Source organism: Somniosus microcephalus, unplaced genomic scaffold, assembly GCF_052327205.1.
Source record: "Somniosus microcephalus isolate GS21.2 unplaced genomic scaffold, FLI_Smic_1.0 unresolved_chr1, whole genome shotgun sequence".
Classification (NCBI taxonomy): Eukaryota; Metazoa; Chordata; class Chondrichthyes; order Squaliformes; family Somniosidae; genus Somniosus; species Somniosus microcephalus.
Window position 1 is genome coordinate 12,157,962 of NW_028225179.1, and position 25,668 is coordinate 12,183,629.

At 45.6% G+C, this 25,668-nt stretch overlaps 1 protein-coding gene and 3 pseudogenes across 2 annotated transcripts in view; 3 read left to right on the top strand and 1 right to left on the bottom strand.

The window, feature by feature from the left end:
- Positions 1 to 25,668, top strand: part of LOC147093446 (uncharacterized) — a 316,083-nt gene that overhangs the window by 86,214 nt on the left and 204,201 nt on the right. The gene's annotated exons all lie outside the window — the stretch shown is intronic.
- The window catches only part of LOC147093447 (uncharacterized), a 420,125-nt pseudogene that overhangs the window by 60,801 nt on the left and 333,656 nt on the right, over positions 1 to 25,668 (top strand). The gene's annotated exons all lie outside the window — the stretch shown is intronic.
- Positions 17,324 to 25,668, top strand: part of LOC147093451 (uncharacterized) — a 29,035-nt pseudogene continuing 20,690 nt past the window's right edge.
- Positions 20,982 to 22,041, bottom strand: LOC147093452 (uncharacterized; annotated as a pseudogene).

Genomic DNA, 25,668 nt, shown 5'->3' on the forward strand with positions numbered 1-25,668 from the left:
GTCTCCGCTGTCATCCTGTGTGCAAGCTGCACTGTTAACCCCTTAAGTCCTGAAGGGCACCTATGTTACCCTTCACTAAAAATCCACTTCGAACCCCCCTTTGGTCCTTGGCTACCCCAGCCCATGAGACCACACTAAACTAAGTTATGCCAATTTGTCCCGCCCCCTGTTTGGTGATCAGCCGATGGGTTAAGGAGGAATAGGTGCATGATGTCAGTGGTTAAATTCCACTACTCATCAGATGCTTCCTTTCCTCAAGTACCTTTACTATTTGCTGGGCGTGGCGTCTTCTGCAGGATGAGCAAAACATGAAAGCATAACCAAGAACTAAGACTAATTGTGCTGCCACCAATATGTGTGATATGATACGTATATGAACATTTAGTCCCCAATTCCATGCCTTCATATACCACGGAATGTAGCGAAGGTCTGTCTCAATGTCCTTGCCCAGCTGGCGCAGCTCCTTCTTGAGAACGTGGTATCTCTTATTCTTGGGCAGCTGGGGTATTGGTGCAGCCAATTCACTCTCATACTGGTACAAATCGTATTTCAAATCATCTGTTACAGTCAGGATAGTGGTTTGCCGCGCATATATGTATGTCATTCGCGCTTGTCCGATCGTGACCGGTAGCCTCGGGGTCAAACAGAAATTAGGATTAGTAATGTTACATTCCAGACCATCATAGCCATATGCTCACTGATTTGTGACTACGCAGTATTCCCCCTTTCCGTGGTAGGCTGAGTGTGTGCGTTTGCACTCTGATGGGCTTATTTCAAGGGCACAACCGATTGTTTGGTTGAATCCGCACCCATCCTCACTTCCCCAGCCTACTGGATGTGGACATATAGTTAGGCTTCCTACCCTGTGGCGCCCTGTTTATGAGACCCCTCTCATGGTTCCGTTTGATCCCATAGGGTAGTACCGCATGTAGTCCTCGCCCCGGATGAGTCCCAAGTTCTCTGCCTCAACCTGGAGATATGGTCCCGATTCTCCCCTTGCCATCACTGGAATCATTAGGACCATTCTCACCAGGGCCAAATGTGAGTCTGTGCACGCACCTGTCACGGGAAAGACCCGAGTCATTCCCTTCAAGGTGCACGCGTCTAGCGACCCTGAGTGTTGCGGTAGGTGGAACAGGTGGGTACTGTTTATCCAATCTGGGACTTCGCCTCGGTGTATTTGGTCAAGGTTCAACCATCCATCCCCCGTAAGCATGGCAGAGATCCCTTTGGACCTCCGTTCTTTCAGAATCAAATTCTCGATCGATTAGGCGATTAATGGTGGCAGCATGGCCCTCCAGGACTATAATCCCTTTGGCTAAGCTCCCTGCTGCCCCATCACCTTCCCGCACAGCTCCTTTGTGTCTGCCTGCCCCTGCAGCAGCTTTCTGACTGTGCCTCTAAGAATGTCCGCCTGTACAGATTATCCATTTCCCCATGTCTGTCTTCTCCTCCTGACCCCGTTGGCCATGTATCGGGGAGAGGATGTCATCCCGGTATTCAGATGTTTGGACTCGGTAGTGTCCTTCCATGGCCATGCTGGGTTTGAACTTTACTCGCCCCCTGTTGAGATGCATCGCTTCTGTTTTTTTTTTCATGGGTGTTGCTCTGCAAAGTATTAGGATCACAAGTCTTCCGCATAGTTCCTTCATTCTGTTAATTCGATATAGGCCCCCGAATGGGGTGTGTTAGATTCGTTTCAGTTGGGACCAGTGTTTCCATCGTCCCACACCATTCATATCCACACATGCACACGTATCACCACTGATCAATAGCTGTTTCATGGTCGGGGCCCCAGTCCACCAGCTCCTGGGATGGTTTCCCCCCTTTGATCAGATCTTGTATAGGCTGGGCCATTTCTGCATATTCTGGGATAAAGTTCTGGCGATAATTAAATAGCCCTAGTACCTGCTTGACCCCCTCCCCTCTCTGGCGCGGTCCCTTCCTGCTAGCTTTCCTCTTGGTCCTAGTGCCCCTCCCATCTGTCTTCAGGCATTTGTCTCTTCCCTTGTGTTATTATGTATCCTAGGTAGATTACTTTGCCCTTCCCTACCTGTACCTTTCTAGGGTTTACCTTTAGTCCCGCATTCTGTAGGGCTCCCAGTACCGTAGTCAATTAAATATTGTAGAGGGACCTGTCACTATTGGATGTTCTTCCGGAGCAGAGTTATCTTAATTCAATTCGGACTACACCAATTTACACCAACCAGAATTTCACCATGGCCACAATGGAAGTTTGGTTTTAGTAGATTAATTAACCTCATAACTCCAATTTAATCCAGATCAACTTCTTTTAAACTAACTTGGAAAACAAAGCAAGAAGCCACTTTAACAAAGAAACAATTTTCTTCCAAGCACATTGGCAACTGTAACTTCAAGGCTGAAGCTTATCTTTTGTAAAACAGTGAACCGATAAAACAAAACAAAATAGCACATTCTTGCAGAAAACAGTAAATTACGTCGTATTTCTTATTGTCCTTTCTTCAGCTATCTTTCCAAAATACTGTAAAAACATTGAATATAACTGAAGAAAAATTAGTTTTTCACATTTAAACAAATCAAACTGCTTTGGAAGATTTCGCCATAGCAACCGCGACTCCAAGGTTAAACCTTAGACTGAAACTTAGGCCTAGAAATTCACTTGCTTGCGCCACCAGTTAGCGCACAAAGAGGCCACTCAGAGGCTTTAGCGCCTCTGGACACAACCACCATGATATTTAGCGGGGCGCTAATGGCGGCGTTAGCCTGTAGCGCTGCGCCGGCACCGATGACGTCATCGGTGTGCGCAGCGCCCCGCTGGCCATATTAGGTCGCGGCCGCCTCCTCCGCGCCGGCCGCAAACAGCGACCGGTACACGGGGCCTACCTGTGGCAGTTGTGGCGCTAGTTAAGGTGGAGGTGCGGCCGGCCGCTTTTTCGGTGGCCGCCTGCCCGCACCTCCGTCCCCGGCCTCCTACACCCCCTCCCCCCCACGGCATTGCCGGCTGTTTCCCGAGAGCCCGGCACTTCTCTTTGGTGCCGGGCTCATTTGCTGGCACTCGCGAGCAGGGCTCGCGCAGTTGCAGGCACCTCCCCCTTAACAGTGGGAGGAAGGCCTGCAGTACTGCAGCCTGCCGTGCCACAGCGGGTGGCGCTGCGGCACTTTGCGCGCCGATATTCAGTTTCAGCGCCCCAAGCGGGGCGCCGAAACCCTTGTTTAGTGGCCGGCTTCCACTTGGGGGGCTGAAACTGAATATCCCGATGGCGCAAGTGGCTCCGCGCGCAGCGGTAATTCCGGCGCCCAGGCGAGCTGGGCGTCCCAAACTGAATTTTTAGCCCTTAATCTTTTGTTATACAAACTTTAAGAACATAAGAAATAGGAGCAGGAGTAGGCCAATCGGCCCCTCGAGCCTGCTCCGCCATTCAATAAGATCATGGCTGATCTGATCCTAACCTCAAATCTACTTCCACTCTCCATCCCACCCGAACCCATGTGATCTCCCGGGAGAGGCGAAGAACCAGATTAAAGAACCCAATGGCCAATTTGGGAGAAAAAATCTGGGAAATTCCTCTCCGACCCATCTAAGCGATTGAAACTCGTCCAGGAGATCACTCTGTCCCTGTATTTCCTGCAGTACTTACCTGCTGTAAAAGGTGATCTCCACCCCAGCCAGGAACAGGCCCAATTTACTCTTGAAGGACTCCTAGCTGGCAGCCTGTTCCCGAGGTCTCCACTAATCCCTGTGAATAGAACCATCTCCTGAAATCTAACACAGAATTAGAACACAAGAAGTAGGAGCAGGACCAGGCTACACGGCCCCTGGGCCCGTTCCACTACCCACAGGGCCATGACCGTTCCGAACCTAGACTCATGTCCGATTTCCTGCCCACTCCCCGTAACCCCTAATTCCCTTCTAGGAAACTGTCTATTTCTGTTTTAAATTTATTTAATGATGTAGCTTCCACAGCTTTCTGGGGCAGCAAATTCCACAGACCTACCACCCTCTGAGTGAAGAAGTTTCTCCTCATCTCAGTTTTGAAAGAGCAGCCCCTTATTCTAAGATTATGCCCCCTAGTTCTAGTTTCACCCATCATTGGGAACGTCCTCACCGCATCCACCCGATCAAGCCCCTTCACAATCTTATATGTTTCAATAAGATCGCCTCTCATTCTTCTGAACTCCAATGAGTAGAGTCCCAATCTACTCAACCTCTCCTCATATGCCCCCCCCCTCATCCCCGGGATTAACCGAGTGAACCTTCTTTGTACTGCCTCGAGAGCAAGTATGTCTTTTCTTAAGTATGGACACCAAAACTGTATGCAGTATTTCTGTTGGTCTCAGTTTTTACACACCAGCTTAACTTAAATTAGTTCAAAGTTTTTTTTTAATCAATTCTGGGGGCACAATCTTATTTACACATTCTTAAAACTTCCAAAATCCAAGACAAGACAAAAGGGTTAAATGCTTTTTTAACACAGAGAAGTGAGTGAAGCTAAAACAAACATGACAGAATCTTTCTTTTAAAGACAGACTTTCAGACAAAAGAAATACTGTAACTTCTTAAACATTCATAGTCAGGAAAACTTTCACACTTTAACACACACTCTCATACAAACTGAAATTCCAGCATATTTTTAAGGTTCCTTTCACTCAGCAAATCTTGTGTTTTATTTGTCTCGGCACAGATGATAACTTCCATGTTGGTAAAGCTTTAAGTTTATCTTTTTTTCTTTTTAAATCGGTGACTCAGCAGCTTTTCCTGGCTTTCCGAATCCCTTTTTTTTTCCCCCTCCTTTGCTGAGTTTTCAAATTGGTTCACCTGCAAATGAGATCTTTTTCCTTCTTTATCTCTCCCTTCTGTTTCAATTCCTTACATTGTTTCTGGTAACAAGCTAAGATTACCATTCCCCCTTTTCCCCCTTTATCTTTGGTTTGTCCCCTCCACCAAGCCCTGTGGATCGATTAACGCTCCCAATTGTTCGAGAATGTCGATTCCTAATATTGTACCCTCCTTATTGGGACAAACATAAAATTGTGCAGGGGTTAGAATCCCTGCCACCTCCAATAATATTACTTCACTTAAATGCATTCTTGTGGCAGATCCCCCAACCCCGGTGATCAAAACTGCCTGTTTATTTGCTGCCTGTGCTCCTTGTGTCACTGTCAAAGGTGCAACGGCGAGGCCTTCTCCCTCCTCACTATCAGCATCATCTCCTTCCTGTGTTTTATTGTACGGAGGAGGTGGTGGAGCGGTAGGTTTACATGATCAGGGACCAAAGAGACCCCTTTCACTCTGACTCGCCTGAATTTCTCTCAGTTGTTTATTTCTGCTCTGGCTGCTTTTAATTCCTCTATTTTTGGTTTGTTTAAGGGGGTACATTGTAAAAGTTGTCGTACTATTATTACACCGGCCTTTTGGGTACGTTTAGTTTTCTCTTTTTGCCACCAAGACTTTTGAATGACGGGGTCCTGACTTGGATCCCATCTGTCTCTTAACATTTTCTCGATTAAGCCCTTCCGGTCCTCTGCATAGAATCTAGTAAGGCTTCCTTCCACACCCCAGTCTAATTCTTTCCCCGACGCCATTTTGTGGTCTGACCTTCCCCGGCTTTACATACAACTTCTACTTGAGTTTATGTCCATTCGGCCTCTCCATGCGACTTAAATCCTATCCCAAAATGTATTTACACAATAATATACGTAGTAAAAGACTCAATGTCAACCCTCGTGCATTTACCTTTCAGTCTGACTGGCTTTTATCGCAATGACAATGTCTCTTCCAATACTTTGTCTAATGTTTACGCGTAATATATCAAGATTATACTCACTACACGTCCAAACGCGTCCGTCGTTTTACCGCTTTATAGACTCATCACGATTCAGATACTCGTTCCGCAGACAGATGGGTGACCGCCTGGATCATGTAATTTTTCCAGGTGGTGTCTCAAACCTACTCACCCCCTTGTGTCCTCGTGGCCGTTGTCCGTCTACATTCCGACATATCCCGCCGACTGCGCCAAATGTGGCGAAATTAAATAATTAAGTCCGCACACTAGTCTGTAAATGGTAAAGAGCCAAGCAGTTTATTTAAAGCACAAAACTATTCAACAGTACAATACAAACAGTCCGCGGAGGTAACTAAAGGCTAATCAGGGAGTACAGCTAGAGCTCCTTGAAATAAAGAGTAGATTTGCCTTTCTAATCTAGGCTTTATTAACTTTAAAAATCCAGTAGCACATCTTTCCACACCCAGTCCCCAACCATGACTGTAGAGAACTGAATTTAAGATGGCCACCACAAATCACATGACATCAACTACCAATGAGCTTACAGCATTATCTCAAGGCAGAAACAAACAACCAATTACAATGCTTCTTACTAACATGAAGAATAACCACCACATTCACCAATTACAATACTTCTTACTAAACATAAGGAATAATCACCACATTCACCCCTCCTTTTAAAACATGCTCCAACCTAATTAACCTTTACAATTTATAATTAATTTATTTACAACTAAAATGCAATTACAATATTTCAACAATTTAAAAACATTACTATCAATTTAAAAGTCCATTTTCAGTCAGTCGACCGGATATCTTGTTCATGTCGACCTTCTTAACCTTGGTGAAATTCCTTGCCCTCCCACACCCGGAGACACAGAAGTATCTTCTGCAGGAAGGCTATCCATATCCCGATTATCAACGGTTTCCGGATTGGAAATCCCATCAGGAAGTAAACTGGGACGGTCATGAACATCCATCGAAGGCTGACTAATAGAAGTATATTTATCTGCAATAGGATTGGAAATATTCGTAGTATCTATAACAACATCCACATTATCTGAATCATGACTATTGTTAATATCCTCAGAAGAGGGCTGGCCACCACAAGGAGCCAAGTCTTTGATTGAAACAGTACTTTCTTTCCCATCTTGGAATCGAATATGAGCATATTGGGAATTTGCCTCCAACAGCTCCACCTCCTCCACTAAAGGATCATATTTTGACAATCTAACATGGCGTCGAAGCAGCACAGGTCCCTGCATAGTAAGCCATGAAGGTACCGAATATCCCGTAGTAGATCTCCGCGGGTAATTAAAGAGCCTTTCATGCGGGGTCACATTAGTAGCTGTTGAAAGCAACGATCTAACGGACTGCAGGGCATCAGGCAGTACCATTTCCCACTGTGTATTCTTAAGGTTCCGGGATGTCAAAGCCAACATAACTGCCTTCCAGATCACCCCATTGTATCGTTTGCACTGTCCATTACCCTGGGGGTTATACGGGGTCGTTCTACTAGTAGAAATTCCCTGACTCTGAAGGTATTCCTTCAACTGGGAAGACATAAAAGAACTTCCCTGATCCGAATGGATATACGCAGGCATCCCAAAGATGACAAAAAGTTGAGTCAGACATTTGATAACTGTAGCAGCTGATACATCTGCGCAAGGAAAAGCAAAAGGAAACCTTGAAAACTCATCCACAACAGTAAATATGTATCGATTTTGAGTCGTTGAAGAAAGAGGCCCCTTAAAATCAACGCTCAAACGTTCAAAAGGAGAAGTAGCCTTTATAAGATGAGCTCGTTGAGGCTTAAAGAAATTCGGTTTACACCGAGCACAGATAGAACATGATGAAGTCATCCGCTTGACATCTTCAACTGAAAAGGGCAAATTCTTACTGCGTACGAAGTGTATCATCCTCGTAACCCCAGGATGACATAAGGCATTGTGAAGATTAATAAGCGTATCTCCGTGAATCACAGAACAATAAGCCCTCGACAGCGCATCAGCAGCAACATTATCCTTCCCCGGATGATAAACTATATCAAAATGGTAACATGCCAACTCAATCCTCCACCTCATTATTTTATCATTTTTGATCTTTCCAAAATGTTTAAAGGACACAGATTTTTGATTGGTTACCAACGTGAAATGTCGCCCCGATAAATAATGTCTCCATTTACGCAGTGCTTCTACTATTGCATATGCCTCTTTCTCTATTGAAGAATGTCTTTTTTCACTATTGTTCAAAGTACGTGAGAAAAAGGCCACAGGTCTTCCATTTTGGTTCAGAGTAGCCCCAATTGCAAAATCAGAAGCATCCGTCTCAATCACAAAGGGAATCTGCTCATCAATAGAATGCACAACTGCTCCGAGGATATCCTTTTTAAAATTATCAAAACATGCCCTGGCCTCCCATGATAGAGGATATGTCGTAACCCGAATAAGGGGCCGGATCTTCTGCGAAAAGTTTGCAATCCAATTAGAATAGTAAGAAAACAGTCCAACAACTCGTTGCAAAGCCTTAGAATTAGTAGGACAAGGTAAATCAATCAATGGTCGCAGACATTCTGGATCTGGTTTAATCTTGTTTCCCGAGATAATATACCCCAGTAGATTTACCTCAGTGGTCGAAAAGATACACTTCTCTTTATTGAAAGTTAAACCAACTTTATCTGCAGCTTGCAGGAATCTTTCTAAATTAGAATCATGCTCCACCCTTGATTTGCCACACACCGTAATGTCATCTAAATATGAAAAGGTGTCAGAGAGAGAGTTATCACTTATAAAAGCATCCATTGCCCGTTGAAAACAAGCAACACCATTAGTAACACCAAATGGTATTCGGCAAAACTGATACAGCTTTCCACCAGCCTCAAAGGCCGTATATGGTTGATCCCTCTTAACAATAGGAATCTGATGATAAGCACTCTTTAAGTCAATAGTGCTAAAAACCTTATACTGAGATACTTTGTTGATAAGCTCATCAATCTTAGGCAAAGGGTACGCATCTAATTGAGTATACTTATTAATAGTTTGAGAGTAGTCTATCACCATTCGTTTCTTATGTCTCTCATTAGTGGTGACAACTACCTGTGCTCGCCAAGGCGAACAACTAGGTTCAATGATTCCTTCCAATAAAAGACGTTGAACTTCAGAATTAATAAATTCTATCCTGACTGCTATACCTTCTTGGCTTGGTAGCAATTGGCTTACAATCCGGCATCAAATTGGAATAAAGTGATAATGGAGAAATGGATAAAGAAGTTAATCCACAAATGGATAAAGGTGGCTTAGTCCCTCCAAATGAAAGACTGAGAGACTCGTGCAATTGAAGCACATCATGACCAATCAAAATATCCGCACAAAGATTAGGCAAAACAGATAGGCGTATATCAGTATACGTATTACCTAGAAGAATCAATTTCACAAGGCAACAACCAGCTACTTGTGAAGTAAGAGTCGTCTGAGCCATACACACCTGATAAGTAACAGGCAAAATTTTCAAACGCTTCTCCTTCGCAAACTGAAGACTTATAAAACTCTCGGTACTGCCCGTATCTATAAGGGCCTTCACTTCTAACCCATTAACTTGGGCCGTAACTATAGCTTTGTTTAGGCCATGAGCAAATGCAGCAGAAATTGATGCAATAAACGTCCTATCTACAGGTTGAATAGTCGCAGAGGAGGTAATTGAATCTAATGATTTACAAACACGTGCATAATGAACTCTCTTGCCGCATTTACTACACACAGCCTCCCGAGCAAGACACTTCAAACGAGGGTGCCGGACGTTCCCACAAAAATAACACTTCTGAATCCTAGAGGCAACAGCCGCTGAAGTAAAAACTGTTTCAGAATCTAGTAAACCACTCCCATTAAGTCCACATAATTCCTTTTCATCCGGAACTGCCGAAACCACAGTCGCAGGCCGATTAAAAAGAGCATAAGAATCCGAACTCTGAGCCGCATCCAATGAAGAGGCTTGCTCAAAAGCACTCTTGAGATCCAAAGTCATATTTTCTAACAACCGCTGACGAATTGATCTAGACAGTAATCCATTAATAAAAGCATCCCGTACCGATTCTTCCTTACATTCTTCAGCCGTCACGGCCTTATAATTACAGTTAGTACTAAGGTGCCGAAGTGCTTGTAAATAAGTATCCAAAGATTCTCCCACCTGCTGCCTACGGGCAGATAGAAGGTGACGTGCAAATACCTCATTCTTTGGTTTAACAAAAATCTTTTCCAATGCAGAAATAGCCAATTCGTAAGTTTTACAGTCCAAAATATACTTATACACATCCAGAGCAATGTAGTTGATCAGCATATTCAGCTTATTCAGAGACTCTTGATCCAACACACCCAAAAAGTTTGTAAATGTACGATACCAGTGTTTCCATTTATCATCCACTCCTGCAGAATTAGGGTCAGCATTGAATCGTTCCGGTTGAAGATTTCGCTCCATTCTGATTTAAAGTTAATAAATTGAAATAAAGAGTAGATTTGCCTTTCTAATCTAGGCTTTATTAACTTTAAAAATCCAGTAGCACATCTTTCCACACCCAGTCCCTAACCATGACTGTAGAGAACTGAATTTAAGATGGCTACCACAAATCACATGACATCAACTACCAATGAGCTTACAGCATATATCGCAAGGCAGAAACAAACAACCAATTACAATACTTCTTACTAACATGAAGAATAACCACCACATTCACCAATTACAATACTTCTTACTAAACATAAGGAATAATCACCACACTCCTTTAGCTCGTTCCTGGCTGTCTCCTCGATTGACTTCAATTTCTATTATTTAAGTGTACAAAAGCCGTGGATACCTCGTGCACAGCTCATGACATTGTTCTAATTGGCTTAAAGCCCACATGCACAATTTGTTACATTGTTTTAATTGGCTTGAAGCACGCATGCACAATTGCTGATTGTCACATGATCTTTACGACCTTATCTGTTGTTCCCCAAGTGGTTTTACTTCCCCCGTTCGTGGCTGGTGCTTCTGTCTCCGCTGTCATCCTGTGTGCAAGCTGCACTGTTAACCCCTTAAGTCCTGAAGGGCACCTATGTTACCCTTCACTAAAAATCCACTTCACCCCTCATCATTTTGAACACCTCTATTAGGTCTCCTCTTAACCTTCTCTGCTCTAAGGGGAACAATCCCAGCTTCTCCAATCTCTCCACATAACTGAAGTCCCTCATCCCTGGTACCATCCCGGTCAACCTCCTCTGCACCCTCTCCAAGGCCTTGACATCCTTCCTAAAGTGTGGTGCCCAGAACTGTACACAAGACTCCAGCTGAGGCCAAAACCCTGCAGCTGCACAAAACCCTGGTTAGACCACACCTAGAGCACTGTGAGCAGTTCTGGGCACCACACCTTAGGAAGGATATATTGGCCTTGGAGGGAGTGCAGCGTAGGTTTACCAGAATTATACCTGGACTTCAAGGGTTAAGTTACGAGGAGGGATTACACAAATTAGGGTTGTATTCCCTGGAATTTAGAAAGTTAAGGGGTGATCTGATCGAAGTTTTCAGCACGGTGGCATAGTGGTTAGCACTGTTGCCTCACAGCGCCAGGGCCCCGGGTTCGAATCCGGCCTCGGGTGACTGTCTGTGTGGAGTTTGCACATTCTCCCCGTGTTTGCGTGGGTTTCCTCCAGGTGCTCCGGTTTCCTCCCACAGTCCAAAGATGTGCGGATTAGGTTGATTGGCAATGATAAATTGACCCTTAGTGTGTTAGGGGGATTAAATACGTGGGGTTACGGGGATAGGGTGGGATATGTGTTGGTGTAGGGGTTACGGGGATCGGGTGGGATATGTGTTGGTGCAGACTCGATGGGCCGAAATGGCCTCTATCTGCACTGTGGGGTTTCTGTGATTCTGTGATATTAAGGGGAACAGATAGGGTAGATGGAGAGAAACTATTTCCGCTGGTTGGGGATTCTAGGACTGGGGGCATAGTCTAAAAATTAGAGCCAGACCTTTCAGGAGTGAAATTAGGAAACATTTCTACACACAAAGGGTGGTAGAAGTTTGAAACTCTCTTCCGCAAACAGCAATTGATGCGAGATCAATTATTAATTTTAAATCTGAGATTGATAGGTTTTTGTTAACCAAAGGTATTATGGGATATGGGCCAAAGGCGGGTGTATGGAGTTAGGTCACAGATCAGCCATGATCTCATTGAATGGTGGAACAGGCTCGAGGGGCTGAATGGCCTCCTCCTGTCCTATGTTCCTAACTAGTGATTTGTAAAGGTTTAGTGTAACTTCCTTGTTTTTGTATTCAATGGCCCTATTTACAAAGCCAAGTATCCCATACACTTCCTGAACCGCCTCACCAACTTGCCGTGGCACTTTCAAAGACTTGTGAATATGGACCCCCAGGTCCCTCTGCTCTTGCACCCCCTCAAACTAGTCCCATTTAGATTATACGGCCTCTCCCTGTTTTTTCTCCCAAACTGCATCACTTCACAATTATCCTCATTTAATTTCAGAAGTCACACAACACCAGGTTATAGTCCAACAGTTTTATTTGAAATCACAAGCTTTTGGAGCACTGCTCCTTCGTCAATGCTTGTAATTTTAAATAAAACTGTTGGACTATAACCTGGTGTTTGACTTCTTACATTTGTCCACCCCAGTCCAACTCCGGCATCTCCACACCATCATTTAATTTCATCTGCCTTGTGTCTGCTCATTTCACAGTCTGTCTCTGTCCTTCTGAAGTCTGCTACTACTATGCTCACTATTTATTACATTGCCAAGTTTTGTATCATCCGTAAACTTTGAAATTGTACACCTATACCCAAGTCCAGGTCAGTTATATATAACAGGAAAAGCAATGGTCCTAATTCCGACCCCTGGGGGAGCCCACTGCATACTTCCCTCCAGTCAGAAAAACATCCCTCAGCACTGCTCACTGCCTCCTCTACCTTAGCCAATTATATACCCAAATTACCATCGGCCCTTTAATTCCCTCTGCTTCTATTTTCAGAGTAAGTCTCTTATGTGGTACTTTATCAAATGCCTTTTAAAAGTCCATATATACAACATCTGCTGCACTACCTTCATCAACCCTCTGTTACTTCATCAAAGAACTCAATCAGGTTAGTCAGACACGATTTACCTTTAACAAATCCATACTGGCTCTCCCTTATTAACCCATGCTTCTCCAAGTGAGAATTAATTTTGTCCTTGACAATGGTCTCTAGTCATTCACCCACCACTGACATTAGACTGATTGGCCTGTAGTTACCAGGTTTATTCCTCTCCCCTTTTTTAAACAGGGTGTAACATTTGCAATCCTCCATCCTCTGGCACCACTCCCATATATCTGAGGGAGATTGAAAGATTGTGGTCGGAGCTTCTGCTATCTCCACCCTAGCTTCCCTCAGCAATCTAGGATGCATCCCATCTGGACCGGGTGACTTGTTAACTTTGAGTGATGACAACCTATTTAGCACCTCCTTTCTATCTATTTTTATCCTATCCAATTTCTCTACTCCCCCTCCTCTACTGCGACATTAACTTCATCCTCTTCTTTTGTGAAGACAGATGCTAAGTACTCATTCAGGACCTCAGCCACGCCCTCTGCCTCCATATGATGAGCTCCTATTTGGTCCCTAATCAGCCCCACCATTCCTTTAACTATCCTTTTACTTTTCATATGTTTATAGAAGATTTTTAGGTTCTCTTTTATGTTACCTACTAATCTTTTTTCAGAATGTCTCTTTGCCCTTCTTACATCCTACTTCATTTTCCCCCGCACTCTCTGTATTCTGCCTGGTTTTTGACTTTATTCTGTACCTGACATTTGTTGTAAACCTCCTTTCTCTGTTTTATTCTAACCTCAATGTCCTTTGTTATCCAGGGAGCTCGAGCTTTGGATGGCCCATCTTTCCTCCTTATGGGAATATGTTTGGTTTGTACCCGAACTATCTCAGCCTTGAAGGCCTGCCATTGGTCATTCACTGTTTTCCTGGACAATCTTTGTTTCCAGTCCACCTGTGCTCAATCCCTTCTCAAATCACTGAAATTGGCTCTCTTCCAGTGGGTATTTTCACCATTGATTTTTCTTTGTCCCTTTCCATAACTACTTTAAACCTAATGATATTGTGATCACTGTTAACCAGATCCCTCCTGCCCCAGAACCGATGAGAGACCCTTTAAATGTTCTGACTGTGCAAAGAGGTTTCAGAGTTCATCCAACCTGCTGAGTCACCAGCGAGTTCACACAGATCCTCAAAGAAAGGAAAATGTTTTAGAAAGGCTGGCGACACGAAAGATTCGTAGCCATCTCAGAGTAGTGTCCCTTTAATTACAATCTCGCAGAACAAGAAGAATCGCTGTCCCTTTAACTACCACAAATCCCTGTGTGGAGGAGAGGGGGAGATACAGTCTGTCCCAGTAACTGTCGCAGAACAGAATAAGCGACCCTGTACCATAAGGGTTTGACCCTCCCCCACTCCCTGCTTTTCCTCAAGTGTCTGATCCTTAAAATCCTCAGCCTTGTTTTCAAATCCCTCTGTGGCCTCACCCCTCCCTATCTCTGTAATCTCTTCCAGCCCCTACAACCTTCCGAGATATTTGCGCTCCTCTAATTCCGGCCTCTTGAGCATTCCCGATTTTAATCGCTCCACCATTGGCGGCCGTGCCTCCAGCTCTGGAATTCCCTCCCTAAACCTCTCCATCACTCTACCTCTCTCCTTCTTTAAGATGCTCCTTAAAACCTGTTGTGTATGTAATATGTATGTTACTTTAAACCTATGGCCAGGGCAGCACTACTTTGTAGGGCGTAGTGATACCGTAGTACCACTCCTGGCCATAGGGTTATAAATAGTACTGTGGGTACTGATCTCCCCTCAGTTCCCGCCTGTTGGCATTAAGTAAAGACCTATGTTGAACCTTCCAAGCTGTCTCTTCATTATTGGATAAAGCATAGACACATACTTTACACTGGCGACGAGTAACATTCGAACTCACCAGTACACGGTGCAACAAAGGATTGGTAGCAGTATGGAGAGAGAAGGAGAGAGGCTTCTTACCAGCCAGCCTGCAGAGTCCAGCGTCGACCGAAGGAGGCTACCCAGTTCGGGAGGAGCAGCAGCAACGGAGCGAGAGAGAGAGGTTTCCAGCGGAGGCTGCGGCAGCTGAGAGAAGAGGCTGAACGGGTGTTCCAGCCACGGGGCAAAAGTCCACCCAGGGCCAGGTAAACTGCAATCCTTTCCGGGGAACGCGAGCTGCAAGGGCCAGAACGGGCAGGCGATCTGGGGAACAAACGGAGCCACGAGGACTAGCGGGCCACGAGAGGGGAAGGTCGTTGTAATAGCGGCGGTGGCAATAACGGGAGCTGCAAGGGCCAAAAATAACGAACCTGGAGAGAGGTCGTTGACAGCAGAGGGAGAAAAGGCGGGAAAAGCGCCATCTAGTGGAGAAAGGGGAGAAGTTTTTCTCTTCAGCAGTTTAAAATAAAAAAAGCAACAGTGCCATCTAGTGGAAAATGGCAGGAAAACCTCTTCAGCAGTTTTAAAATGTCTAAAGAAGCTTGGTTGTCAGAACTTGTGGAGTCCAGAAACCCAACTGATTCACTACCTCAAACGTCTCAGCACATTGTTCCAGCGGAATCACGGCCCAGCTCGTCGTTACAGAGGTCTCAGGATTGCGAGGAGTTCATCACTCCAGTGAGCTCCACGGCACAGGATGTGCCATCAGACACCGACGACTCCAGCGATGAAGTGGTGACGGAAGTACCGCCGCTTACACCGAGACCGACTAGAGAAAGACGTTATCCTAGTCGAGACAGGAGGCCTCCTCAGAGACTGAATCTATAACATGTTTCTTTTTATATATATATATAGGTAGACAACTCTGATGTAAATATGTTATGTATGTTGTGTTACCAAATGTTATTAGCCCTAGTTATGGTGCATCTGTTGACTTAATTGCACGGGTACGTTTTAATTAAAAGGGGAGGAATGTTGTGTATGTAATATGTATGTTACTTTAAACCTATGGCCAGGGCAGCACTACTTTGTAGGGCGTAGTGATACCATAGTACCACTCCTGGCCATAGGGGTATAAATAGTACTGTGGGTACTGATCTCCCCTCAGTTCCCGCCTGTTGGCATTAAGTAAAGACCTATGTTGAACCTTCCAAGCTGTCTCTTCATTATTGGATAAAGTATAGACACATACTTTACAAAACCTACTTCTTTGACCAAGCTTTTGGTCATCTGCCCGAATATTTCCTTATGTGGCTCGGCGTCAATTTTTTTTTTATAACGCTCCAGTGAAGAGCCTTGGGATGTTTTACTACATTAAAGGCGCTTTATAAATACAAGTGGTTGTTGTTGTTTCCTGAAACTAATAATAAATTCCCCAGAGGGAAAAAAACTTGTCCTTTTACTCCCAAATATTAAAAAGTTTGTTCTACAGAAGCATGAGATTTATCTGCTTTTATTGATGAATTTAAAAAGTCTCCATTAAAACCTGAGTCAGTGTGTTGTGAGCCAAAGAGCCTTGTGTCCAATGCGGGGAATAAAGGCCCACAGCCTCCCCGGGCCCCGGGCCCTGAACAAGGGACTGGAGAAACTCGCTGCCCTGCGGATCAGACAATCAGCCGGCGCTAGTCCCACCCCTCGGGCTCCCCGATTGGTTGGAGGAACCGCCGCCGGCTCGCTCCTCCAGTCCCGCCCCGCTCGCTCCCTATTGGTCGGAAGCTCCCGTCAATCAGGCCGTGGGGCCGGCCACGTGTCCCTCACCGACTTTACAAAGAAACGTCGACTCTAATTTCTCTCCACGGATGTTGCATGGCCTGCTGAGTTTTTCCAGCATTTTCTGTTGTTATTACAAAGAAAGCCTCACGCGGTCGCTGGGCGGAGCTGCAGGTCGGCGGGAGCGGGGTCGGGAGATTAATAAACTGCGGGTAGGCCATGCCGCAGGGTGTATAAAGTTGGAGAACGGCCTCAGGCCCGAATGAGATCTAGCAGCCAAATGTGTTGTGCCGGACGGCAGCTGTGAGGCTTTTTCTCGGTGACAGGCCCGGGTTAGGTGCCGCCATATTGCTGTAGGGAAGACAGACCTGTTCCCCCTGCAGCATGGCGCATGCATGGCCATCTTGGTACAGGAACAGAGATTGGGCGGGGCTTCAGGGTCCCAGTGACCAGGAGAGACAATCATTGATTTTATTCTCACTCTGCACACAGCAGGTGTAGAACTGAACCCAACCAGAGTAGAGGGAGGGGGAAAACTGGGAGTGGAGGAAAGAAATGTTGGAGGTGGTGCGATGGGTTTGGATTTCAGCACAGGGAGGAGGGAGAGTGTGTGGGACGGGGATTACAGCTTTGGGGGAACAAGAGAGGAAAGAATGTTCCATAGAAACTAGAATGGTCTGTTTTGAATTTCTATCCTGTACTTACAGTGATGACTTTTTTAAACTCCTTTTACAGGGTGTTAGAAGAGGAGGATTTACAGACGGGAAACTCAAACCAAACATCACAACAAGATCTGACAGTCACTCAATTCATCAGGACCTGAATATCATCGGCCTTTTTCTCTGTTCTGTCTGTGGGAAAAGATTTCAAACATCAGTGTGACTGGAAAAGCACCAAGACACAGACCCGAGTGAGAGTGTTCCAGTGCACTGACTGTGGAAAGAGCTTTAACCAGTTACACAGCCTGAAAAAACATCACACCATTCACAGCAGGGAGAAACCGTACACGTGTTGTGTGTGTGGACGAGGCTTCGACCGACCGTCCAACCTGGAGGGACACAAGGACACCCATACCACAGAGAAACCGTAGGAATGTGGGGACTGTGGAAAGGGATTCCGTTGCCCATTCCACCTGGAAACTCATCGACGCAGTCACACTGGGGAGAGGCCGTTCACCTGCTCCGTGTGTTGAAAGGGATTCACTCATTCAACCACACTGCTGAGACACCAGCGCACTCACACTGGGGAGAGGCCGTTCACCTGCTCCAAGTGTGGGATGGGATTCACTGATTCATCCAACCTGCTGACACACCAGCTAGTTCACACTGACGTGAGACCTTTTAAATGCTCGGACTGTGGGAAGTGCTATAAAAGTTCTGGGGAACTGATGCGCCATCAACGTGTTCACACTGACGAGAGACCATTCCGGTGCTCTCTGTGGGACTGGGTTCAGGCAATCATCTGAACTCACTGTACACCAGCGCACCCACACTGGAGAAGAGACCATTCACCTGCTCCTTGTGTGGGAAGGGATTCACTCGCTCAACCTACCTCACTGATCATCAACTTGTTCACACCGATGAGAGACCTTTTAAATGTTCTGACTGTGAGAAGAGCTTTAAAAGCAAAAGGAAACTGATACAACATGAACGCACTCACACTGGGGATTGGCCGTTCACCTGCTCCGTGTGTGGGAAGAGATTCTCTCAGTCATCCAGCCTGCTGAGACACCAGTGAGTTCACACTGGGGAGAGGCCGTTCACCTGCTGCGTGTGTGGGAAGGGATTCACTCAGTCATTCACTCTGCTGAGACACCAGCGAGTTCACAAGTCACTGCAGGGGTTGGATTCTGCTGTTGTTGCTGCTGTTAATCACATCCAGGACTGAACCATGTTCATTCTGACAGTTGGGGTTTATTTCTGATGAGGTTAATGACCCCTATAACTGGGCTGGAGTTTAATATTCAGGATATGTGTCAAATAAATCAGCTTTGTTTTCAATGCATTTTTGTAGATTTTTGTCTTTCCCACCTGAGTGTTTAGCATCACCTGGCTGGAGCTCAGAAAGGACAATCTGGGGGAGGATCGTACGGCGGGAACAGAACTCCAGCCTGGACACAGTCCTTCAGGGCCACACTGAGAGGGGCAAACGGCACTTTGGTCTTTCTCGTCTCTCTTCACTGACAGCAAAGTCCCCGTGTGGGTTAATCTCGAGATGTGTAAGAAATGTGTCCCAGTCGCTCTCTGCCATGGTTCAGAGCTCCTCGGCACGGAGCAGAAGGCTCCTTTACAACTGTGTTTAGAGTCAGGAAGAACGGCGAATGCTGGAACTGTGTTGTCAAATCATTGAATGGTGAGCAGGCTCGAGGGGCTGAATGGTGTTATTAACATCCTGTTACTATATTGGCAAGCTCTGGAATTCCCTCCCTAAACCTCTCCATCTCTCTTTCCTACTTTAAGATGCTCCTTAAAATCTACCTCTTTGACCAAGGTTTTGGTGACCTGCCCTAATACAGGAAACTCTTTGGTATCCGGCACCGACGGGACCGGGATGGTGCCGGTTGATTAAAAATTCCGGATGACAGAGAGAGTTAACTACCAAGTCTATTTTTAACAAACAAAAATAAAAAAAATCAAGAAATGTGCAGTATACAGTAATTGGCTACTCACCTACAGAATGTTGTGTTAAATGGATGGTAGAAGATGCTTGATTAAGTACAGTACTGCCAGTTGAGGGTAATCCATAACTCTTTAATTACTTAACAGTAAAACAAAACTTATACAGTAAACAGAAAAATGGCGGATCGAAAGAGACTACCGGCAGCGTGGGAGAGCCAGACTCCTGTCATTGAGGTGTTCCGACTTCCGATAGCGCCAAGAGGCCGAATAGTGGCAGTTTGGAGAACTACCCCCACTGACTAACTCGGCCACCGCGGGAGACTCGGACTCGGCAACATTTCCGGTTATTGAGGTGTTGTTTTCGGAGTATGAATTTTGCCGGTTAATAGCGAATTCCGGATATTTAGGTGCTGTTTAAACGAGTTTCCTGTCTCTCCTTATATGACTCACTGTCAAATTTTGTTTGAAAACTTTCCTGTGAAGCAACATGGGATGTTTTATTAGTTAAAGGCACTATATAAATGCAAGTTATTGTTGTTGCCTGTGACACCAAATCCTGTGACCATTTACACTTTGAGACCAAATCGAGGTACCATTTACACTGTGGCACCAAATCCAGGGACCACTTACACTGAGACACCAAATCCAGGTGATTATAAATGGGAATCAGAGCGACTCGGTATGAGGAATGGTCATGGTGGCGAAACCAGCTCTCGTGAGGGTGAAAGGCGGGTAATGGAGGAAGATATGACGGTGGAATCAGATGAGGATTGGTGGGGCCTGGTGGCAGGTTATTGTCAGAAGCCCTTTTCAGGCAGGCCGATGATTGGATGTAATCTGCACAATACCTGGATCCACCTGTTCTTGTCCCAAATCACAAAGTCTAATGTCCCTGATGTCTGTTTCTGTGAGAAATGTAGAGATGTGAAAGAAGGGAGGAAATCACTCTCGGGCCAGAAAGAAGGTTCCATGAATGAACAATTCATGAGGCTGTTTCGTGACTCGCCTGTGTGAGGTTCAAAAACATGAAATGAAAAAGGACGCATCTAGTGACACTGGTGTTGTCAATAGTGGTTTGTAACCTTAATCACTATCTCCTAAGCCTAATATCCTATCGGCTACCCCCAGCCACTAACCCCAATCCTAACCAATAACCACTAACCCCAATCCTAACCAATAACCACTGGCCCCAATCCTAACCAATAACCACTGGCCCCAATCCTAACCAATAACCACTGGCCCCAATCCTAACCAATAACCACGAACCCCAACCACTAACCCCTAAGCCTACACCCTAACCCCAGCCCCGACCAAGGATTATTGACAGGGATCAATGGAGGAGCTAAAGACCTGATAAAGAAGTATTTGAAACAATTATCTCGATTAAAGAAATAGTGCAAGGTATGTTAGTAATGAGACTAATTGACGGGACCATCAAAATCAGCAATGACAATGACAAAGATCAGAACATTTCTAAGGCTGTCACATGCAGTATGTGTGGAGTTTTTTTTAATCGGATCCAAGAGATGTTAAATGATACAGAAAATAACATTTCAAATCTTATGCAAGTTAGTTCTGTAAAGGGGTGGTTCAAAGGAATTTCAGGTGAGTGTAAAGTGAGACACTACAGTTCAGTCTATGACACCCTCAAGCCGTGTACACAAATGGAACAAGCTTGGGATTCGATGTGGTAGAAGGCGAGTTAGATGAGAGCTGAAATAATCCAGAGTAAGAAACAGTCAGTAACAGAACACCAATTAGTCTCTTATTATGGAGAAATCAAATATTAGACACACTGTGTGTTTGAAACAAAGCTGATTTATTTAATATTGGTCCAGAATATTAATCTCAAGCCCAGTTATTCTAGTTATTAACATCAGCAGAAACAAAGCCCAATTGCCAGAGTGAACATGGTTCAGTCCTGGATGTGATTAACAGCAGCAATAACAGCAGAATCCAACCTCTGCAATCACTGGTGAACTCGCTGGTGTCTCTTCAAAGTGCATGACTGAGCGAATCCCTTCCCACACACGGAGCAGGTGAACGGCCTCTCCCCAGTGTGAACTCGCTGGTGATTAAGCAGGTTAGACTTCCAAGTGAAAACCTTCCCACAATAAGAGCAGGTGAAAGATCGCTCTTCAGTGTGAACTTGCTGGTGTCTCAGCAGAGTGCATGACTGAGTGAATCCCTTCCCACTCACGGAGCAGGTGAACGGCCTCTCCCCAGTGTGAGTGCATTAGTGGGTCAGCAGGTCGCTTATGCTTTTAAAGCTCTTCTCACAGTCAGAACATCTAAATGGTCTTTTACCAGTGTGAACAAGTTGGTGTGTCAGAAGATGGGATGATTGAATGAATCCCTTCCGACACATAGAGCAGATGAATGGCCTTTCCCCAGTGTGAACTCGCTGGTGTATCTGGAGATGGTATAACTGACTGAATCCCTTTCCACATTCAATACATGTGAACGTCCTCTCGCCAGAGTGAACTCTCTGGTGTATCAGGTGCTTGGGTAACTCTGCAAATCCCTTCCCACACATGGAGCAGGGGAACGGTTTCTCCCCAGTGTGAACTCGCTGGTGTCTATGGAGGCTGGATGACTGAGTGAATCCCTTCCCACATTCGATACACATGAACGGCCTCTCCCCAGTGTGAACTCGCTGGTGTATCTGGAGCTTGGGTAACTCTGCAAATCCCTTCCCACACACGGAGCAGGTGAGCGGCCCTCCCCGGTGTGAACTCGCTGGTGTATCTGGAGCTTGGATAACTCTGCAAATCCCTTCCCACACACGGAGCAGGTGAACGGCCTCTCCCCGGTGTGAGTGCACTGATGCGTTTCCAGCTTGGATGGATAATTGAATCCCTCCCCACAGTCCCCACATTTCCAGGGTTTCTCTGTGGTGCGTGTGTCCTTGTGTCTCTCCAGGTTGGATGATCAGTTGAAGCCTCATCCACACATGGAACACTCTCTCTCTCTCTGGCTCCCTTTCTCTCTCTCTCTATCTCGCTCTCTTTCTCTCTCTCGCTCCCTTTCTCTCTATCTCTCTTTCTCGCTCCCTTTCTCTCCCTCTCTCTCTCTCGCTCCCTTTCTCTCCCTCTCTCTCTCTCACTCCCTTTCTCTCCCCGCTGTGAATGGTACGATGTTTTTTCAGGCTGTGTAACTGGTTAAAGCGCTTTTCCAGTCACACTGATGTTTGAAATCTTTCCCCACAGAGAGAACAAACAAACATTCCTCCTTCCACATTCAAAGGCTGATAGTCAGGTCCTGATGAATGGAGTGACTGTCAGATCTTGATGTGATGTTTGGTTTGAGTTTCCCATCTGTAAATCCTTCCCTTCTAACAGCCTGTAAAAGGAGTTTACAAAAGTCATCACTGTAAGTACAGGATAGAAATTCAGAACAGACAATTCTAGTTTCTGTGGAACATTCTTTCCTCTCTTGTTCCCCCAAAGCTGTAAATCCCCATCCCACACACACTCCCTCCTCCCTGTGCTGAAATCCAAACCCATCGCACCATCTCCAACATTTCTTTCCTCCACTCCCAGTTTTCCACCTCCCTCTACTCTGGTTGAGTTCAGTTCTACACCCGCTGTGTGAGTGAGAATAAAATCAATGAGTCAATGATTGTCTCTCCTGGTCACTGGGACCCTGAAGCCCCGCCCACTCACTGTTACTGTACCAACATGGCCGTGCATGCGCCGTGCTGCAGGTGGAACCGGTCTGTCTTTCCTCCACGAAGATGGCGGCGCCTAACCTAGGCCTGTCAATGAGAAAAAGCCTCACCGCTGCCGTCCGGCAGATCACAGACCGGGCCGCTGGATCTCATTTGGGCCTGAGGCCGCTCTCCAACTTTATAAACCCTGTGGCGCGGCCGACCGGCACTTTATTAATCTCCCGACCCCGCTCCCGCAGACCTGCAGCTCCGCCCGGTGACTGCGTGAGGCTTTCTTTGTAAAGTCATTGAGGGACACTTGACCTGGGCCCACGGCCTGATTGATGGGAGCTTCCAACCAATAGGGAGCAAGTGGGGTGGGGCTGGAGGAGCGAGCCGGCTGCGGGTACTCCAACCAATCGGGGAGCCCGAGGGGCGGGACTAGCGCCGGCTGATTGTCTGATCCGCAGGGCAGCGAGTTTCTCCAGTCCCTTGTTCAGGGCCCGGGGCCCGGGGAGGCTTTGGGCCTTTATTCCCCGCATTGGACACAAGGCTCTTTGGCTCACAACACACTGGCTCAGGTTTTAATAGAGACTTTTTAAATTCATCAATAAAAGCAGATAAACCTCGTGCTTCTGTGGAACAAACTTTTTAATATTTGGGAGTAAAAGGACAAGTTTTTTTCCCTCTGGGGAATTTATTATTAGTTTCAGGAAACAACAACAACCACTTGTATTTATAAAGCGCCTTTAATGTAGTGAAACGTCCCAAGGATCTTCACAGGAGCGCTATAAAACAAAAATTGACACCAAGCCACATAAGGAGATATTCGGGCAGATGACCAAAAGCTTGGTCAAAGAGGAAGGTTTTAAGGGGCATCTTAAAGAAGGAGAGAGAGAGGTAGAGAGATGGAGAGGTTTAGGGAGGGAATTCCAGAGCTCAGGGCCCAGGCAGCTGAAGGCACGGCCGCCAATGGTGGAGCGATTAAAATCGGGGATGCTCAAGAGGCCAGAATTAGAGGAGCGCAAATATCTCAGAGGTTGTAGGGGCTGGAAGAGATTACAGAGATAGGGAGGGGGCGAGGCCACAGAGGGATTTGAAAACAAGGATGAGAAATTTAAGAATGAGACACTTGAGGAAAAGCAGGGAGTGGGGGAGGGTCAAGCCCTTATGGGACAGAGTCGCTAATTCTGTTCTGTGACAGTTACTGGGACAGACTGTATCTCCCCCTCTCCTCCACACAGGGATTTGTGGCAGTTAAAGGGACAGTGATTACATAGAAACATAGAAGATAGGAGCAGGGGTAGACCATTCGGCCCAGCGAGCCTGCTCCGCCATTCTATTTTGATACAAAAGTTCTACTAGACATGTTAAACTACTAGTTATTTAATCCGGGCTGCAGCTGCTGAAAGGTTGACTGTACTGAGGTTTGTGGCCAGAGCTGGCAGACATGTTCTGAAGTCTGATGTCTCACACCTGAAGAGTCTGTTTATGTCGTGTTGTAATGATACTTTTCTGTTGCCTGGTGTCAGAAATAGAAATCAAAGGAAGATGATGCCCCACTCTGTAAATCAACTCTTTGACACATTTCCATTTCTTAATTTACAAAGATCACAACTCCATTAGTGGACAATGGATTGCCAGTCTGCCACTTTTTAGTGAGGCTTGAAAGGATTCGCTGTGAAGCTACACCTGCCCATCTGTCTGTGTGTCACTGTGTTTGGATTGTGTTAGACAACAGTCCTAATATCTCACCTACATCCATTACAATTTTTGAATGTTAGATTGTACTTGGAAGAAGTTGAGTTTGAATCTGACAATTCTGAAATTGGGAGCTGTTAATAATTTCTGTTTTTCACATAACTATATAGTGATGTGATCAGTCAAAGCAAATTAAAAGATGCTGCTATTTACTGAACACAACTGAATAATTCTACAAGGATGCTATCACAGTCTTCCTCAGTATTAACTACACCCCCCAATTTAGTGTTATCAGCAAATTTTGAAATTGTACTTCTGATTCCCAAGTCCAAATCATTCATGTAAATGGTGAACAACAGTGGTCCCAGCACCAATCCCCGTGGAACATCACTTCCACCTTCTGCCTATCTGAGTAAATACCTTTAACTCATCCCATCACTATAACTGGACTTGTCTCCATTCCCGTGCCGAGGGGATTGCTGTACCAGATGGGAGGGGCAACATTTGGGGACTCTCGATTCTCCACCAATTCCCATTCCCCTTCTTTCTGGTGGATAATGGAGGTGCCACTGTGTGTAATGTGCAAGTCAGTAAGAGTTGTCAGCGAGGATTAATCTGCACTTTCTAATTGGAGATGATAATCAATGGAATCTTTCAGACAATGAATTGTAGATTTTATAGCAAAGATTAATATATGATTGAAGTAAAAGTTCATAATTTTATTGTAAAATATTTCAGGAACACGCATCAGAAATTAAGGGGAAAGATCAGACAGCAGTACTTAAAGGGACACTGTTGCCCCGACAACTCAATCAGCTATATATCCAGAATATTAAAATCCAGCCCAGTTATAGGGGTTATTAACATCAGCAGAAACAAACCCCAACTGTCAGAATCAACATGGTTCAGTCCTGGATGTGAGTAACAGCAGCAATAACAGCAGAATCGAACCTCTGCAGTCATTTGTGAACTTGCTGGTGTCTCAGCAGGTTGGATGACTGATTGAATCCCTTCTCACACACTGAGCAGGTGAACGGCCTCTCCCCGGCGTGAACTCGCTGGTGTGCCAGCAGGTTGGATGACTGATAGAATCCCTTCTCACATACTGAGCAGGTGAACGGCCTCTCCCCGATGTGAACTCACTGGTGTGTCAGCAGGTTGGAGGACTGAGTGAATCCCTTCCCACACACAGAGCAGGTG